Below are 16,201 nucleotides of genomic sequence, written 5' to 3'. Positions count from 1 at the left end.
GAACCTTAAAGTCATTTTGATTTGCATTTCTTTGATGGTTAAGAATGCTGAACATTTCTTTAAGTGTTTCTTAGTCATTTGAGAATTCTCTGCTTAGTTCTGTAGTTCATATTTTAATTGGATTATTTATTTTGTTGATGTCTAGTTTCTTGAGTTCTTTATATACTTTGGATATTAACCCTCTGTCAGATGTGGAGTTGGTGAAGATCTTTTCTTATTCTGTGGGCTGCCTTTTTTGCCATATTGATAGTGTCCTTTACTTTACAGAAGCTTTTCAGCTTCGTGAGGTTCCATTTGTTTGTTGTGGATCTTAGTGTCTGTGCTACTAGTGTTCTATTCAGGAAGTTGTCTCCTGTGCCAATGTGTTCAAGGCTATTCCCTACTTTCTCTTCTATCAAGTTCAGTGTATCTGGTTTTATGTTGAGGTCTTTAATCCACTTAAATGTGAGTTTTGGTCAGGGTGATAGATATGGATCTACTTACATTCTTCTACTAGCTGACATCCAGTTAGAACAGTCCCATTGTTGAAGATGCTTTTTTTCATTGTATATTTCTGGCTTCTTTATCAAAAATCAGGTGTCCATAGATGTGTGGTTTATAATTAGGTCTTCAGTTTGATTTCATTGACCAGTTTGTCTGTTTTTAAGTCAATATTATACTGTTTTTACTATTACAGTTCTGTAGTATGGTTTGAAATCAGGGATGATGATAACTCTGGAAGTTCTTTTATTGTATAAAATTGTTTTAGCTATCCTGGAAATTGTTTTTCCACACAAAGTTGAATATTGTTCTTTCAAGATCTGCAAAGAATTGTATTGGAATTTTGATGGAGACTGCATTGAATCTGTAAATTGCTTTTGGTAGGATTGCCATTTTTACTATGTTAATCCTACCCATCCATCAACATGGGCGATCTTTATATCTTCTGATATCTTCTCCAGTTTATTTCTTCAAAGACTTAACGTTCTTGTCATACAGGTCTTTCACTTGCTTGGTTAGAGTTAACCAAAAATATTTTATATTATGTCTGGCTATTGTGAAGGGTGTGGCTTCCCTAATTTCTTTCTCAGCCTGTTTGTCATTTGTATGTATGAGAACTGATAATTTTCTTTTTTCTTTTTTAGTTAATCTTGCATTCAACCACCTTGCTGAAGGTGTTTATCAATTGTATGAGTTCCCTGGTATAATTTTTAGGGTTACTTTATGAATACTACCATATCACCTGCAAATAGCAAAAGTTTGACTTCTTCTTTTCCAAATTGTATCCCCTTTATCTTCTGTATTTGTCATCACTCTAGCTAGAACTTTGAGTACTATTGAATAGGGGTGGAGAGTGGACAGCCTTGTCTTGTTCCTGATTTTAGTGGAATTACTTTGAGTTTCTCTCCATTTAGTTTGATGTTGGCTATAAGCTTGTTCTATATTGCCTTTGTTATGGTTGGATATGTTCCTTTTATCCCTGATCTCTCCAAGACTTGTATCATGAAGGGGTATTGGATTTTGTCAAAGGCCTTTTCTGCTTCAAATGAGATGCTCATATGGTATTTTCTTTCAGTTTGTTTATATGTTGGATTACATTGAGAGATTTTTTTGAACCTTCCCTGCATGCTTAGGATGAAGCCTACTTGACCATGGTGAATGATCTTTTTAATGTGATCATGAATTCAGTTTGCAAGTATTTTACTGAGTATTTTTGCATCAATGTTCATGAGGAAATTGGTTTGTAGTTCTTTTTCTTTGTTGAATCTTTGTGTGGTTTGGGTATCATGGCAAGTCTGACCTCATAAAATTAGGCAATGTTCCTTCTGTTTCTATTTTGTGGAAGAATATTGGGAATACTGGTATTAGCTCTTCTTCAAAAGTCAGGTAGAATTTTGTGCTGAAACCATCTGGCCCTGGGCATTTGGGAGGGACTTAGGGGTCATAGGTCTACTTAAATTGTTTATCTGATCTTGATTCAGCTTTGGTAAGAGGTATTTATCAAGGAAGTTGCCCATTTCCTTTAAATTTTTCAATTTGTGGAGTACAAGATTGTGAGGTGATTTCATCAGTATTTGTTGTTTGTTCTTCTTTTTGTTTCTGATTTTGTTAATTTGGGTATTCTTTCTCTATCTATTAGTTAGTTTGGCTAAGGATTTGTCTATCTTGTTGATTCAAAGGAGCAATTCTTTGTTTCATTTATTATTTGTATTGTTTTCCTTGTTTCTAGTTTTTTGATTTCAGCCCTTAGTTTATTTCTTTTTGTCTACTCCTCTTGGGTGTATTTGCTTCTTTTTGTTCTAGAGCTTTTAGGAGTATTTAATTTCTTTATGAAGGCACGTAGTGCTCTTAACTTTCCCCTTAGCATCCATACCCCATAAGTTTGGGTATGTCATGCATTCATTTTCACTGAATTCCAGGAAGTCTGGTTTCTTTATTTCTGCCTTGACACACAAGTCATTCAGTAGGGGGTTGTTCAGTTTCTGTGTGTTTGTAGGCTCTCTGTAGTTCCTGTTGTTGGTGAAACCTATCTTTAATCCATGGTAATCTGATAAGATATAGAAAGATGTTTCAATTTATTGTCTCTGTTGAGGTGTGCTTTGTAATCTAATACGTGTTCAGTTTTAGAAAATCTTCCATGGTGCTGAGAAAAAGGTATAGCCATTATTTTGGTTTGAAATTAATTTTAGTTTGACGTCTCTTTTGTTAAATAATAGAATAGCTACACCAGCTTGATACTTAGGTCCATTTGCTTGGAAAATCTTTTTTTAAACCTTTACTCTGAGGTAATGCCCGCCTTTGATCTTAAGGCATGTTCCTTGTATGCAGCATAAAGATGGATTCTGTTTTTATATCCATTCTGATAGACTATGTCCTTTTATCAGGGAATTGAGCCCATTGATATTGGGAGATATTAACAGCCAATAATTGTTAATTTTTGTTAATTTGGAATGGAAGTCTGCTGGGGCCCAGCAGCATTGAAGTAGGGGTGGATGATGAGGTAAGGGGGCATGGGTTGTGGAGTGGATCTTTGGAATGAGAATCTAGGGAGTGGGACAAATCAGCTGCCTAGGTCACTCACCTGACACGACTACTTTCAAAACCAGTTTTAACAACCTACTTATTGGTTTAATTATTTATCTCATTCAGTCAGCACCATCCACATACTTAACACTGCTCTAGATGCTATGGAAAGTCCTTGCCTTTAACTGGCCCCGACAGAGTACTTTCAGGCATCATCATGACCTCAAGATGACTCAGCCCAAATTGCCACTCAGTACAGTAGCCCAACTTGGGATGGATGACAATTCTGCATTTCAAGTAAAGTGGACAAGTACAGAAGAGCGTTTTTAGGTTTACACAAATTTCTTTCTGCAGACTAAATACTTCCTGCTCCCTTCCCTTTGCAGGGCCTCTTCATGTCTGGAGTATTTGTGCAAACACTCTTCAGTATTTCCACACTCTTTCTAAACTCAGAGTTGAACACAGTATTCTGTCTCCAAAGCAGAACCTTCAAGCTGAGGGTAGGCAATGTGACACAGTGCTGTCTTGAAATGACAATATGACTTAGGTAAAATGTAATTCTTTGACAAAAAAGAAAGAAAGAAAGAAAGAAAGAAAGAAAGAAAGAAAGAAAGAAAGAGAAGGTTATAAAGAAAAAAGAAGGAAAAAAAAGACAAGGAAAATACTAATCCAAACAAAGCCTTACTTTCGAAAATACCTTGACGGTGGTGGTGGTGGCACAAATCTTTAATCCCAGAACTCAGGAGGCAGAGGCAGGTGGACTTCTATGAGTTCAAGGTCAGCCTGGTTTACAGAGCAAGTTCCAGGACAGCCAGGACTGTCAACACAGAGATACACTGTCTCTCCAGGCCAAACCAAGCCTGCAAGCCCCGCCTCTTCTGGCTGTATTCAATCTCTCAGCAAGCATTTTCTCTCTCCAAGTTTTAGCTCTCACTTCTGAATCTGTCATCATTTGCCAAAAATGTCCATCTCTGTAGCAAGTATTGTAACTCGAATGAGCATCCTTGGCCTAAGTCTGAATACAATATGGTTTCCTTATTTGAGTTCTTTTCAAATATTTAAGCCACCATCAGAACCTTAATATTTTTCTCCTCTGATTTTCATTCAACTATAGTAGAGACAATCTTGTTTATTTTTATGAACTTGTGCCACAACAGTGACTGCTATGGACAGAGCTATCCCTGTTGAATGAATGAATGAATGCATGAATGAATGAATGCATGAATGAATGAACTAATGTAAATGTCAAAGTGTTTGTGAAGACCATAAGCATCTCCACTGTACACAAAGGACCTAGAAGCTCTGAAGAGTTGAACACTTTCCTCAGATAACACAGCTAACATTGGCACACTGAGGATGACTTCATTCTCTGGCTTCTTAACAAGGATGTCGTTGTTTGTTTCTTTGCTTTTCCATTTTTTCAGACCTCTTTTGCTTTTCCATGTTTGTCCATCCTTTATAAGTAGTTCATGGATAAATCTCTTACCTCTTCCTCACGTTAGACCTCAGTTCTTAGGGTCAGGCAGGTAACAATGACCTCCCGCACAGATCTAACGCTGCAACTCCCAACAGTCTTCTCTGCATCTGGTAGCTAGCACCTCACTGTCTGCTTTGCTTAATGGCCCCATCTTTTCTCCAGCCTCTTCACAAGACTCTGATACCTCCCCCACCTAGTACTTCTTTTTGTTTTTAATTTTTTAACTTTTATTTTTTTTTTTGTGTATGGATGTTTTGCCCTCTCATATGTCTAATTACTTCATGCATGCCTGGTACCCTGGAGCAATAGAGGGTGTTGGATTTCCTGCAATTGGAGATACAGATGCTTGTGAGCCATCATATGAGTTCTAGGAAGAGCAACCTGCGCTCTTAACTGATGAGCCCTCTCTCCAGCACCTGCCACGTTATCTCTCTGGCATCACTGTTTGTACTTCCTTTACTAGTTATACTTTCCTAATCCTTTTCTTGGTGTACTCACCCATGTTATTCCTTGATCATCTGTCCGCTTTGCGAGTTCTTCTTTTGGGAGATTCCCAATCTACTCAAGCTTCTAAGCACAGGACTCCCCTCCATACTTTCAAGTCTAATTTAACATTTCCTATCAATGTTTGGTGATGTGGGCTTGTGGTGATATTGTGTTTGTGCTTGCCTGAAGATCAGAGAAGCAGAACAGCCAGCCACTAATTCTTACCTCTACCTCAGACCAAAGGGTGATGCTGTCTCTGCTAATCCTCAGATTGAATGCCACTGAGCTCCTGTCTCCTTCTGCTTTATATTCCTCTCTCCTCCCAGGCATATCACTCCTGTCTCCACCTCCCCAGTACTGGGATTAAAGGTGTGTGAACTCAAGTGCTAGGATCAAAGGTGTGAGCTCTGTTTCTCTTTTATTGATTTAATCTCATGCACCCTGGGGTAGCCTTGAACTCAAAGAGATCCAGCTACCTCTGTCTCTGGAGAGCTTGGACTAAAGGTGTGTGCCACCACTACCTGACCTCTATGGCTAGCTCTGCACTCTGATCTTCAGGCAAGCTTTATTTGTTACAGTACAAACAAAATATCAACACATTGGCTCTGAGGGATGAGGCTAGACTTGCCACCTTTACCCACTGTCCTGCATTTCAGCCTCCTTATCAATTTGGGTACCCCCTTGAATTTACTCATCAGACAGAGCACACATGGGATGTGCATTGGGTCAGCAAAGATTCTTCTACTTCCTGGACCCTGTTGCTTTGGGGCCTAACAAACACCGAGATTTTGGTTTTGTTTGTTTGTTTGTCTGTTTGCATTCTTAAACAGGTCATCAAGTCTTCCATAATCTGGCTGCAGGTTCCTATCTGACCTCATCCTACACTATGCCCCAGTACATGTCCCTCATCACAGCCCAGCTGATGAAGCTGTCTTCATGGCAGATCCAGCTGTGGTCACTGTAATAGTTAATTGCAAGTATCAACTGTATTGGAATAAAGATTCAATAAAGGGTAATAATAAAGCACACTTGCCCCTGCTCTGTTGGAGGGTCATGAGGAGGGAGGGCTTCCACAGGAGGTAACCTACAGAGTAGTTTAACTGGTTAAAAAAGAGTGTGGTGATATCCAACCCTGAGGTCCTAGATGGAACAAAAAGTCAATCTCTTCTCTGTCTAAGAGTTGAGATGCTCTTTTTTTTTTTTTTCTGCTACTGGAGAGCTGAATTAAGACCCCTGAATCTGCCATTCTAAGATTTATACCAGGTTCTCAAGTCTTCAGACATGGGCTAAGAATTATACTCCTGGCTTCCCTCCTTGCAAGGCTTCCAGATTTGATGTGATCCTGGCCGCGGTTGTCCAGGCTCTCTAGCTTTCTAGATAACCTGTTGTGGCATTTTTCAATCTCTGTAGTCACAAAGTCAATTCCCACATTAAGTCTCTTCTATGTGTCTACATCTCCAACTATCTATCTGTGATGATTTAATTAGTAAGCATAATTGGAGTAAGAAATGCCTACATTAGCAAAAATAGATATCTGGGTATGTCTGTTAAAGTATTTGCTAAGATGATTAGATCATAGGGCTTTAAATAAACCTGTGGAATAATCCCTTCCTGGTTTCCTAAAAGGATGACATTACTGAGAGAGAGATGGTGACATATGGGAATCAGCCTGTGCAGACATGTTCTTAGAGAGCTGTGCCTCCCTGTGAGCCTCTCCTCTGCTTCCTGGATGCCATGGTGTGAACTACCTTGCTCCACTGTACCTTCCTAGTCATGACTAGTTGACGCATAAAAAAATATGAGTCAGAATAAGGAATTCTCCCTTTTATGTTATCTTGGGTGTTTTGGTCACAGTAAAGAGAAAGCTAATTAACATGCTACCTTTTATCTTTCATCTATCTATCTATCATCCATCTGTCTGTCTATCATCTATCTATCTATCTATCTATCTATCATCTATCTATCATCTATCTATCTATCTATCTGTCTATCTATCTATCTATCTATCTATCATCTTCTAGGGTTTCTTTCTCTCTGGAAAATCCTGACAAATGCAGGATCCCCTTACATGAAATGCCCATTCACAGGCAATCTGTAGACTACCAGCCTTTCTGTTCACCGTGGAAACCAGCACCCAAATTCTATTTTCAGCCGGTGCCCATTTGTTTTCCTTACCTCATGATGAGGGCTCTTCGTAAGTTTGATACGCCACAAATAACCAGGGCATGCATGGTACCCTTTATTTTGTTGAAGTTGATAGTGATAACAAATACACTTCTGTCTTAATTGCATGGTAAAGTGAAATTTTATAAAAACAAAACAAATAACAACAACAACAAAAATAATGCCGTATTCTCTGTGATCCCCAACAGCAAATGTCCTTCTGTTAGCAAATACCCAGCATTTTCCTCTCCCAAACCTGTCACAGCCACACTAAAAGGAAGGCGAAACTGGTCAATTTAGGTGAAATCAAGTTTCCAGTTTGCTCTGAGCTATAAAAATTCTCATCCAAATCCTGGTGTACAACTTGCAGGGTGACTAGAAAATGTGGTAAATTTTTTACATTCAAAATGACACTTGTATGATTTTCTTAGAAAGAAAAAAAAACTTAAGTAAAATAATTCAATGGATTACATAATATACAATGTATATATTATATGTGTAATATAAACTAAATGCCTGGTAGTGGTACATGTCTTTAATCCCAGCACTTGGGAGGCAGAGACAGGTGGATTGCTGTGAGTTCAAAGCCGGTCTAGTTTACATAATGACCTTCAGAACAGCTAAAGTTACTTGGTGAGATCAAGTCTCAAAAAACAAACAAACAAATAGGCAAATATAAAAATAAAAATTAAACTAAAAAAGCAGATAATTCATCACTCAATTTAATCAAAAAGGTCTTTTTGAACTTATAAAGAAGAGCAAGATAGAAACAACTCCACTTTAAATAAATAATTTGTGCTCTCAGTGTATAGGAAATCGAAATTGACCCAAAACATGATGCAAAATAAACATAAATCTCCCTAAAATGATACCCTTATTTTATCAATCAAACACATTCAAGAGTAAATAAAGGCTTCCTAAAATTCCCTGCTTGTATATACATCAAAATGATTTTCAAAGGGTGAAAATTACAATCTTAGAGACAGATGAACAAATTTATAAACTAAGTAGAAGGAAATTTCAAGTCTTTTATAGTTAGGGACCTTTAACACGTTTTAATTGCCAATAAAAACTAGGTAGACACATCATTTTTTGAAATATAGCTTTAAAAATATTGGTCAAGTGAACAGAATTTTTGTTGCCGATACTAAAGTAGCAATAAAAGTTACAGTAACTTTTGTTGACATACATAGGAAGTTGCACGAAGAAAAAGGAGCTTTCCCTGACCGGGAATCGAACCCGGGCCGCGGCGGTGAGAGCGCCGAATCCTAACCACTAGACCACCAGGGAGCTTGAAAGGTTTCTTTCTGTTACTTTAGTTGATTCATATAGGGTGTTGAATGTACTTCCAGGCTGTAGAGGGCACACTTGTTCTTAGCCATAAGAGTTTAATTGCTGCAAGAATGAGCACCGGAAACTAGGGCAGTTTTTCAGCTTTCAGGCAGAGCTCGCAACAGTTGTTAGGAAGGAAACAGCTGCTAAGAACCCGAGACATCTGATCCCCCTCTGCCTGCTGCACAAAATTCTCGTCCTACCTGCATTTCACGGAAATATTGCTACGCCTAAGCTACTGTCAAACTTTTGTCCGGATCTTGTCATTTGCTTCACTGTTTTCTTAACTATCTTCAACACTTTATTCAAATCATATCTGTCTCGATTTGTACCTGCCCTTTCTTTTTCCTGTCACGTGAATATTAAGTGCCATTACACACCCAAGAAAATCTAATGTCTGTGGCAGAGAGGGCTTTACCCTCGAAGGTCGCACAAAGCCTGTAAGCGTGAAAATGTCGGTACCAAAGGACGTATCACACATGTAAATTAATATATATGTATGTATCACATGATCATGACTTATTTGGCGTATGTGATTCGGGTTAACGAAGCTGCAAGAACTGGAGTGGCAGGCCTGCTGTGAGCTACCCTCAGATTCCTCCAAAGATTCCTATCTGGACAGTCGCTTCAATGGACACCAAACACAGCCAGGGAATTTTAATTGCCAACAGAATTGAAGAGCTTCATAGCCAGCCTCCCTCCACAACCGCTCACGAAATGTGAGCCAAGAGTAATGTAAACCAAAAGCCCCCACTGTGTTGTGAGGTGGAAAGAGACAAGACAGGCTTGAGTCCTCCAAGAACTTGCTCCCCACAACATCAGGAACCACCGCTGAGGCTCAGCTGTCATCCCTCAAGCAGAGTCAGCCTAGCCGGGCTTCAATATTGACGCTTGTTTTTTTGTTTGTTTGCTTGTTTTTTGTTTTTGTTTTTAAGCAAGTATTTCAGATAATGACTAAATCATTGATACTATCTAAGCTTATCTAAATACACAAACAGGAAGATTAAAGGAAATTGCCAAGATTAATTAATAAAATATTACCTGAAGACATTTCCAGACTTTTCTTAAAAGGCAGGGTCTCACTGCTGCAGCCCTGACTGGCCTCAAATTTACTGAGATCCCCTGGCCTCTGCTCCAGACAGCTAAGATTAAAGACTTGTGCTAACCTTTACCGTATTTTATATTAAAAAAAAAATACATCACCCCTTTTCTTGGCCGAGAAATTTCAGTAGACTAAGATTTGCAGATGGCTATACCTCTGTGTTAGGGGGTAACCTGTCCAATGCAACTGAGCATCTAGTTTGAGCAAAAAGATAAAGCAGATGCCAATTTAAAAATTTTATTTTAAATTCTGATAGGTTTAATCGAAGTGTAATCTGGGCGATGGTGGTGCACACCTTTAATCCCAGCACTTGGGAGGCGGAGACAGGCCAACCGGTCTACAAGAGCTAGTTCCAGGACAGGCTCCAAAGCTATAGAGAAACTGTCCCAAAAAGCAAAACAAAACCAAAAAAAAAAAAAAAAGTATTGAGATTTTATTTCTTTAAGGAATGAAAAACCAATGTGAATTCAACACTTCAGCACTAGTATGCTACGTTTCAAGGCCCCGGAGACAATCACGAAAGCCCCTGAAGAGACAGCACAGGTTTACACGAAGCGGGTGTGTATGTGTGCAAATCCAGTATCTGCTTCCATCGGTTTTGTAGTTTTCGAAAAATAAAATCTTTGGAGAAAAAGACGGATGCAAATCAGGTGTGGTGGCCCTGGCTATTAACTTCTGCAACTGAGAGGCAAAAGTGGGTGGATATCTGTGAGTTCAAGGCCACTTTGCTTAAATAGATAGTTCTAGGGCTGCCTGGTCTACCTAGTGAGCTCTTGTCCAAAAAGGCACAACAACAAAACAAGAAGACAAAACCCCAAACCCAGCTCTTTGTTCATTGGACTGGTAGTTTCTGGAATTGTGCAGGAGTATGCTAATGCCGTCCAACTGAGAAAAATGAATGCGGTACCATTCATTTGGGAGGTAAAACTTGGGTGTGGGTTTCTCTGGGCCCTGTTTTTCACATTGTAATTTTATTTATTTATTTATTTATTTACTTACTTACTTACTTACTTATCCTGTCTCTGCCTCTCCAGTGCTGGGATTAAAGGCACGAACCACCACCACCGGCTCAATACTTTTTAAACATTGATCCTTTTAAAAATGATAATATTGGTTCTATTGAGTACCCAAAATAATACTTTGGGGCTTTTTTTTTACTATTTTAATGTAGCTATATGGATATTTAAGTTCTATCTATAACTAGCATAATGACATCTTACTATTAATATTGCCATCTTTTTTTCTGAGTCACTTGAGGTTATTACAATGTCATAATAAATGCTTTATCATTTGGGAACTCATAAGTACTAGCAATAAAATGATCACACTCAGGAAATTCAATATAATCCTTTTTATATGATCAATAATCAAAAATTTCAATTTGTTGGACTCTAGCGTCCAAATACCGAGAAGGAGTCGCCCCCAGAGACCATCTCACACACCACAGGCGATGCAAAAGCATGAAGATTTTATTAATTCTGTCATGACAGGGTCCCCCAGCATTCGGGAAGCTGAGAGATCTCGAATAGCTGATATAGTCTACTTTTAAAGGGGCCACAGAAGCCTTTGACTATTCTGATTGGCTTATTCGAAAGGGCTATTACCAATAATTGACTGGAGAGCTGTTGCCAGATCAGATGAGGTAAGAGGTCATTTTGACCCCATTTCCCAGGGGACTGAATCAAAACATACATATATGAGTAATTGTTCAGGAACTGAGTACGTGCGTGTGTAGCTGTTAGGTCCTTGGTTCCCAGGGGAGGAGGAGAAGCACTATGGCACAGAGGCTGAGAGGATTCAGAATTGTCAGAAATGGCTTCAGAATTGTCTTAAAGTCTTACAAATTGTCCTAATAGATCTTTTATAGTTTTTTTTTAATTCAGGACCTAACTAAATCTCGTTTCTTAAATCTGCAAATTTCAATTACCTTTTAACATTTTTTTTAATAATGGAAGACAATTATTTTGGAAAAAAAATCCGTCAAACTAGATATTTCTTTTGACAAGAAAACTATCATAAATGATACATTTTCTCTAGTGCTTTTTTCTCAGAATGTGTACAGTGCCAGCTCTTCTCATTACTGCCAATGTTGTGCATGCAAACACAATTTCATACATGTCCCCAGACCATGCTACCTGTACCACTAATTTTATGTCAACTTGACACGGGCTATAGTAGGTAGAGAAGAGGAGACCTCAACTGAGAGAATACTTCCATAAGATCAAGCTATAGGCAGTCCTGTAGAGAATGTTTTCAACTAGGGTTTGATATGGGAAAGCCTAGCACATTGTTGATAGCATATCCCTGAGTGTGGTCCTGAGTTCTATAGGAAAGAACAATCAGTGCCTCCCTCCCATTCTGCATCAGCTCCTCCCTCCAGGTTCCTGCCTTGACTTCCTTCAGTGGTGGACTATGGTGTAGAAGTGTAAGCCACGTAAACCCTTTCCTCCCCAGCTTTCTTCTGGTTATGGTGTTCATCGTAGCAACAGTAACTCTGAATAGGACACCACCTTACAAAGCAAAATAACTTGACATCTTGTGATGAAGAAAATTACCCTGGATCACCTGTGCGAGCAAATCATCACGTGTCTCTAAGAGTGAAGGAGGGAGGCAGGGGAGTGCCAGAGCGGTGTAATAGGCTGGAGATCGCTGGCTTCAGTAACCCTGTGCCAAGGCACCAGGAGCCATGGAAGGCAGGTTGTCCTGAGTACTGGGTAAAGACAGGATAGAAATTCTTCCCCGAGCCTTTGTTCGGAAAGAAAGCAGGCTTGCTAACACCTTGGTCTATCCAGTGAGATCTGCGCTGGACTCCTGAACTACAGCCCTATAATGTAGTGATCGTGTTTTAACAAATAAATCTTGCCTGAAGACCAGAGTGCAGAGCCAAGCCACTAGAGTTCAGGCAGTGGTGGCACATGCTTTTAATCCCTGTACTGGGGGCGGGGGTGGGGGCGTGGGAGGGTGGGAAGTGGGGGGTTGGGGGAGGATGGACACGACTGAGGCAGCTCTGTTAGTTCAAGGCCACCCTGGGTTACAGGAGATTGAATCTGTCTAAAAGAGAAACAGAGCTCACACAAAAGTGATTTCAGCTCTTAGGATCCCACGCCTTTAATCCCAGCACGAGGGAGGTAGAAACAGGAGTGCTGTGGATGGCCAGAGAGAGGAGTATAAGGCAGGAGGATACAGGAGCTCATAGCAGTCTGAGGACAGGACCGCCACTATGGTATGAACACTGGTAGAGATAACAACTCTCTGGTGGATGGCCACTTTGCTTCTCTAATTCCCCAGCGTTCACCCCCATAGCTGACTCCTGGTTTTTATTGTTAAGACCAATTACAAGCCGTGCTGTACCCTAACAAATGTGATGTTTTAGGACACTAGGTTTTTTTGGTATTTTTAAAGCAATAAGAGGAGAGACAATGGTAAGTTTGATCACTTGGTGAAGGTCTCTGACATAATTCTCTATTGTAATGACACACGTCATTAATAAATATTGGGAGAAGCAACTACAATGAGAGGAATTGATCCTTGTAGACTGTATGATGCTTCTGTGTTTTTAGCTTCTGTTGATAAAATTGTTCTGAATCAATTATTTGCTATAGTGTTTGTAAAATGGTGACCGTTTAGTTTTACTATCATTTTGTCAAGACTGTCCCTTCCTTTCATTATTCTTTATTTCATTTGTATGCATCATTTTGGGCTCACATGTTCTTACTATGTTTTGTGTGTTTATCCAAGGTGTTTTACCCTGTGTCTGGTTCCTATGGCCTCTAGCATGTTTGCTATACATAGAGTACTTTGTTATTTTCTGGCCAAACATAAGTCAGGTATGTTATGTACTTTAAAAGGTAACTTAGGGAGGGTTAAAATATCTTCTATTCTTTAAACAATCTCTTTTGTATTTTGACCAAGTAGTATCATGCTGTACCTACTACCTTTCTGTTTTTATCAATATATTTTAAAGATATTCATCATATGAGTGTTTTCCTAGCATCATTTTGATTAATGTATGGTATTGAACACATCTTCTGTTTATAATATCTTACTCGTTTCAATATCTGATGTTCTTCTAAAACATCAAGTAATCTTAAACCAACATAACCAAGTGCTTAGTTTTCTCACAAGCAAGCCAATTTCAGGTTGGAAAAAACTATTACATCAGAAGAAAAATCAAGGCATTAAGTCAAATGCAGGTATGATTTATTGGCAGTTTTACTTAGCAGTTTGATTTCAATCTGAGGCAGCTTTTTGCTCAGTCCATTCATTTTGCTCACTGTGTCAAGGCACCGAGGGCACCTAGGTGAACAACACAGGACTCCAACTTTAAGAATTTGTGCACGTGTGTGTGCTGTAAATGTATGTGAGTCTGTGTATGTGGCGGGGGTGTAGGTTCACGCGGGGCCATGGAAAGAAGACTCAGGCACCTTAAGAATGAATCTAGCCTTTCCTGGCTGCAGGGGGACTCAGCCACTTTGCAGACAGAGACTGAGAACTGAGCAGTTTTCCCTTAGCCTTAGGCTTGCAATTTACACCTTGGGAAGTTGATTTCCATATCCCCCCAAACATCTTCAGCTTCCAAAGGGACAATGCCAAATTCAAATTCTCACTAAGAAAGACCACGGTTTTCCCGTTTTCTTCCACCCAAGTTTTGCATAGGCTTTGCCACCCTTGTGAAATTCTCATACAGGATGCACATATGTTAAACAGAAGGTGTTGAAGACAAAAGACAGATGCCGGCTACCTACCACACTCCGGAGCCAGCTGCAGTTGTGTAGGAATTGCCCCCTTACATGTGTAGGCCACATACGTGATAGTGTCCACAGAAGCCAGAAGACTTTGGGTTCCCTAGAGTTGGAGTTTCAGGCAGCTGTGAGCCAAGGATTTGGACGCTGGGAATCAAACTCAGGTCCTTTGGAAGAACAGGAAGTATTCTTAACTGGAGGCCCACCACCCAGCTCCCAAATAAATCACAAACACTGAGGCTTACTATTACTTATGAATGTCCAGCCTTAGTTTGACTTTTTGCTAGTCAGCTTTTCTTAAATTATCTTGCCTACCTTTTCCCTCTGGGCTTTTATCTTTCTTATATCTGTATATTTTACTTTCCTTCTTACTCCATGGCTGGCTGTGTGGCTGAGTGACGGGTCCCTAGTGTTCTCCTCTCCTTGTTCTCTTGCTCCTCTTCCTTGTGTCTCCTTCTATTTATACTCCGTCTGCCAGCCCCACCTATCCTTGCCTTGCTATTGGTCATTCAGCTCTTTATTAGACCATCACATGTTTTTGAATCACGGCCTCACAGAGTTAAACAAATGCAGCACAAACAAAAGTAACACACCTTGATATATTCCCCAACATAACTTGAGGTGGTTGAAGTAACCAAGAAATTACAACATTGCAAAAAAAATGTATCACTTACTTTAATACATTTATTCAATAGATTCACATCTATCTTTCATAATGTATACTTATAGACAAGACTATAAAATGATACAGCACTCTGGAGAAGAGTTTGGTGGTTTCTTATAAAATTGAGCATGCTGTAACCATAAAAACAAGCATACAAACCCTTGACACCTGAATGCCTCAGGTTCCCCAATGCTGGGATTACAGGTCTATGGTACTACATCTGACTTCTTTCATATTTTCTCAAAATCAAGATGGTATCTTCATGACCCAGTAGAGTCTGTTGATTAGACCAATGGTCCCAGCTTGTGAAAATGAGCCGCTGCCTTCAACCCTGTTAATTGTGATCTCTTTAACCTCTTGAGATGTGGAGGGCCACCTACAGATGTCCACAGTAAGTCACCTGTGTCGCCTACCCCCTGTGCCGTGAGCACTCATTTCCCTCTGAGCGAGATATAGGAGGGGAGTGCTAAATGCTATCACTCCAAGAGGGAACTTTCTAGGTGGCAGTTGACTCAACTTTTCATCCAGGGCACAAATTTCAACTCAAACACCTTTGCATAGAAATATACATCTGTGTCAATATTTCAGCGAGTAGAATTCAATCTTTATTTGTGTGTGTGTGTGTGTGTGTGTGTGTGTAGGGCAGTGCAAACAAAGTGACTCACTTCTCTCTTCTCCTTTTAGGCTCAAAGAGCTCCCCAACTACTTACATAAGCATATCGATATATAGAGATTATTTGACATGAAAAGGACATGACAAGCTTATTTAAAGTGCTTCACTGTCGCTGCTTCCATTTATTAGAGAAAGAAGAGGCTGTCCTCATATTTACCCCAAGGCCTCATCCCCTAAACTGTCTAAACTGTTCCCCACTCACCAAGTACTTCCCACTAGTCAGGTAAAACGAGAGGTGCTACGGAGACCATTTTATTTTAATTCATAAATTAAATTTTACTAATTAATTAACTTTATTTATTGGAGATAGGATTTTACTGTGTAGTACAGGCTGGCCTGGAGCTGACAATCCCCCCCATCTCAACCTCTTTAAATTCTGGGATTATAGAAATAGGTCATAGTGTCCAGTTCAGAGATATAATTTTTGAAAAGAAAACCTTTATGACACTAACAATGATGCTACAGAAATATCTGACTTCTATTGATTACACATTCTACCTACCCTTCATGAACTATACCTATATATGAAGATATAGTTATGAAGCTGGTGCTGCAACCA

General features: G+C 39.5%; 1 non-coding gene across 1 annotated transcript; it reads right to left on the bottom strand.

Annotated features, from left to right (window-relative positions):
* Nucleotides 1-8,347: 8,347 nt before the first annotated feature.
* On the bottom strand, nucleotides 8,348-8,419 carry Trnae-cuc. The gene has a single exon. It is a non-coding gene; the product is annotated as a tRNA-Glu (tRNA).
* Between the last annotated feature and the right edge of the window lie 7,782 nt (nucleotides 8,420-16,201).

This window comes from Microtus oregoni, unplaced genomic scaffold (assembly GCF_018167655.1).
Source record: "Microtus oregoni isolate MIOR12 unplaced genomic scaffold, Mior012 000006F_ref0000085, whole genome shotgun sequence".
NCBI classification, from domain to species: domain Eukaryota; kingdom Metazoa; phylum Chordata; class Mammalia; order Rodentia; family Cricetidae; genus Microtus; species Microtus oregoni.
The sequence above is the reverse complement of the archived record's forward strand: the minus strand, read 5'-3'. Positions and strand labels throughout refer to the sequence as shown.